General features: G+C 37.4%; 1 long non-coding RNA gene across 1 annotated transcript; it reads right to left on the minus strand.

The window, feature by feature from the left end:
• Nucleotides 1–312: 312 nt before the first annotated feature.
• Nucleotides 313–1,597, minus strand: LOC148764036 (uncharacterized). The gene is made up of 2 exons (XR_016024513.1): nucleotides 772–1,597; nucleotides 313–527 (listed from the first exon to the last, which is right to left on the minus strand). It is a non-coding gene; the product is annotated as an uncharacterized LOC148764036 (long non-coding RNA).
• Nucleotides 1,598–4,329: the final 2,732 nt, after the last annotated feature.

The raw sequence follows: 4,329 nt of genomic DNA on the forward strand, positions 1-4,329 counted from the left end.
TCCATTGTATTTAAATTTAATTTATTTAATTTTAAATATAATATCTTATATCTATATCCCTAATACGTTTATAAATAGTGAATAGACGTACTAATTTTAACACACAGCCAAAGAATGAATGCGAATTCTTCTATAAGTCAGAAAAATAAAAAAGTTTCTTTTCTCTTTTTTTCTTTCGTTTCATTCTTGAGACACCATCAAAGATCAGAGAGTTTTGAAACATATAATTCTTTGTAAAGGACTTTAATAACTACTTCATAATAACGAGAGTGAAAAAATTATTGTACACAAATGAAAATTTGTAAAGTAAACTTCTTCGATCCGAAAGAGAGTAAAATATTCTATTGAAAAGGTAAACCCACGTTCCAACAGCAATCGTATCTTTTCCTTACAATGTGTTGATGAACCTGTACTAAGTGACTGCAGAATATGACAAGATTGACATATGGGTTCAAGAAATGGAATTCCACAAGATAAGTACACGATGAGAAACAGAACGGCTGCTGCTGTTGCAGCATCTGACATATCTGAGATGGAAAGGATCTTGAATTAGATCTAAGACAATTCAAATTTATTGGTTGAATGGAAAGAATATTCAATTGCAGCAAGTGGGTATCTGAATGTTGGGATGATGGAGAAAGCTTTGCTGATGCTAAAGAAGATGGAGAATGTGATGCCCCTTCAAAGAAGGAAACTAGCATTTGAGTTCTTCTCAATCTTTATGCAAAAACTAACAATAAAAATGAACTTTACAGAATTTGGAACACATACAAGCCATCAGATGCACTAGTGGATACATCATATTGCCACATGATTACTGCTCTAGCGAAGCTGGATGATCATGATGGAGCTGAGAAGATATTTGGGGAGTGGGAGTTACAGTGCACCATTTATGATTTACGGGTATTAAATAGGCTTCTGGTTCCTTATTGCAATAAGGGCCTTCTTGAACAGGCAAATTCAGTTGTAAACAAGGCTGTGGAAGGAAGAACGCCATATGCCAGCACATGGAATGTTTGAGCTATGGGGTTTATGGAGCATAATCAGATGCCCAAGGCAGTTGAGATGTTGAAGAAGGCAATGTCCGTTGGAAGAAGAGGGTGGAGGCCAAGGTCCATGGTATTTGCAGCCTGTCTGGATTACTTGGAAGAGCAAGGAGATGGAAGAGGAATGGAGGAGATGATATGTTTATTGAAGAACTCAGGGCCTTTGACAAGGGATATGTATCATAGATTGCTGAGGTGTCGCATCCAGACAGTTTCTGAGATTGTTGATCAGATGAAAGTGGAAGGTTTTGTTGCTGACAAAGAAACACATGATATCCTTGAAAGTATAACAAGTTTATGGCCCCATTGGAGCGGCCTTTTTAATGAAAAATTTTGTTAAGTTTCTGTTCAAGTGACTGAAATTCTACTATGTCTAGTATGTCAGAAATAGCAATTTTGGCACAATTACGGTTTCAATTTTTTCCCCAACAGGATGTCCGATCAGTGTTGACTTCATGGAGGTATTGACCAATTTTAGAAGGTGCCAACCCTTATTTAGAAATGAAATGTGGTAACTGAAAGACCTCTAGCAGTTGGAAACAAGCATCACAGAAGCATACTACATCTATGCAATCATCAATCTCTGTGTCTTTCATCTAACGAGTGCCAAGTGTATGCTTTTTTCTTCGGAGATGCACAAAGAGCCCATGTTTTGGTGGTCCTTTTGGGCAGGTTGGGACGGATTGTTGCTGCAGAGAGCATAATTGTACTCTTGCTCAGAAGGGTAATCACAGCCATCCAGGCCATTTCAGCATTCTCTTCTCAAGCTCAACCTTTTTAAGAGGTAGGTGATTTTAGCTGTTATGAAAGGTTTACTTACTCATTCTACTCTGGTTTTTTGTAGCCCATAGGACTGCAATGCTTCTCTTATGGATTTACTGAAATCAAGCTCAATGAAATCGAGGACCTACATAGCTTGACCCTTTATGATTTTGGTTTCAATTTGGTGTCCCGACACTCAGCATCAAATGAAGAAAAATTTTAAAATTTGTTCTGACTATATTTTGAGCCCTGGCTACTGAGTTCTGACCAAAGAATCATAAATTTAGAATTAAATGGAACATTGATTAACTGCTCGGTTAGATGAATTTGGTTTATCAAAGTAATGCAGACCCATCCTGATAAAACTTGGTTTGGCAATTGGCATGACTTGAGTAAACTGTACATCCAGACTTACCGAAACCCAATCTACCCATGTTTCTTTTATAGCCACAAAGCGATCAGCTTACCGATTACAAACAGGTTTGGTGAAGTGTCTTAGTTCTGCCAAATTGTTCATTCTGATTTTCCGAACCTGTTTAGCAGTAATGCTCAAATGCAAATATGCTTGCTTGGTTAATTAACATGATCTCCATGTCCACGCTCCACAAGGTGGAAGCTGACGAGGAGGAGAAAAGAAGGCTGAAATGCCAACAAATTCTCAATCAACAAGAAGCTCAATATATTTCAAATTAGTGCACCTCAACCGTGAAGATATTTATTTAGGTAGGATGGAGTAGTTACTGTATTTCACTCAGCTTAGGAGATAAGATCTCACAATGTACTGCATCAGTATGAATTATGTACAACCATTATGCTTCCGTTGTGATCCGCTTCACGTTTCCTTGTGATGAGATCTTAAATGGGAATCCTTCTTTGTAACGTATCAGAAAATGGGTACTCTCCCTCCCAGTTGATCCATTCTCTTTCCCTGGTTGGCAATCAAACAATATGCAAGCAAAGGATCATCACGCCCTTGCTCGGCCGATTGGCTCCATTCCAAAATTAAGTAGCTGCTGTAGAAAATGAGAGGCCACCAACCCGCCTGGATGGAAGATGCCACTTCCATCAATAAATCATGTCACATCATCTCCATTATGATGATATGGGAAACAAGTAATGTCTCTCTCTCTATCAACTGGCTCAAGAACATTTACCAACCAAGAAACTTGATAAGACCCATCACGGGATAAGCTAACTTTTTTTTTAATATTATTCCACTTATATCTATGTAATAGGATAACATATTATGGGCAGGCACAGGAACGTTTTAAACCAAGCAGGTACGCCATGATAGCGGATAAGCATATGATATAATGTACCATTTTGTCAGTAAAGTTTTAGTCTAGTGGATTATTTATCATCTTGGATTGAAAAGGAGATATTTAAATTTTACAATTAAAGCTTATCTTTCATTCTAACTAAAAATTAAAAACTTATCTTTTATTATATTTTCATTAAGTGATAAATCTGAAAAAAAAAAAAAGAAGCAGGGTGAATAATTGCAAATAAATCTTCTAATTTACTTATACGTAGACAATTGACGTTGATTTACTCTGTTTTGCACATAGTGTAGTGCAATTTATGGAAGAAATCAAATTGGAATATCATATAAAGAACATTTTGATTTAGCATTACGAAGACGCTAAGCTTGTGAGGAAATAAGCTTAAATAGCTCAAGTCTAGGGTCTTTGTAAAATTTATATTTGAAAGGTAACAAATCCTTCTCACCTCTCAATCAAGTTTACTGCCAAATTAGCAAACAACAAAATTGGACAGTGATTTCATTGGCAGTAAACATGCTTGAAGAAAGATCAGAGGAGAGAGAGAGAGGAAAGATGAAGTAGACGGTAACGTATTAAAGGAAAGCGTGACCGATTTGGACTTGGAAGGCATGGTCTGGGGGGCAGCGAGCTATTTTGGCCCCTTCCCATATCTTAGCTGGAGGAGTCAAAAATTAACAGCGATAGCCGATAGGAGGATTGAATTAAAAACAAGCTCAAAGTTTTTGGAAGCTTCTCCGCAAGTGGCCCATAGCAGCCGCTACCGAATCCCACCACCATTGATTTTTATTTGCAGAACTCAAAGGGACAGGAGAACCCTTCTGGAATTTAGCCACCCCAATATTCAATATCCTGGCCCCCCAACAGCAACGTGCCAATCCTATTGAAGAAACTACATCACACTAATGAGTGTTGGTAAAGTAACCTCATATCAAATTTAATTAGCAATTCCAAACCTGAATCCTTTCGGTAGATACGTATTTCTTCAATGTGACAACTAGGATCTTTGAATGTAATGTGGTCTTGATTACTTTCAAAATCCAAGGCAGGAGCATAATGTCTCTTTTATTGATCGCCCATCAATACAAAAGGTCATCGAAATATTCCATAGGCAATTTTAAGCTCTGAATCAAGTTTGGCTGGCCACACTGTACAAGACACATATTCGTTGAATATGTTATCCAACGAGATCATTGATTTTAAAGCTCGAAACAGAAATCATACCATATCAGAACAAAAGG

Source organism: Theobroma cacao, chromosome 2, assembly GCF_053813885.1.
Source record: "Theobroma cacao isolate CCN51 chromosome 2, ASM5381388v1, whole genome shotgun sequence".
In the NCBI taxonomy this organism is placed as follows: Eukaryota; Viridiplantae; Streptophyta; class Magnoliopsida; order Malvales; family Malvaceae; genus Theobroma; species Theobroma cacao.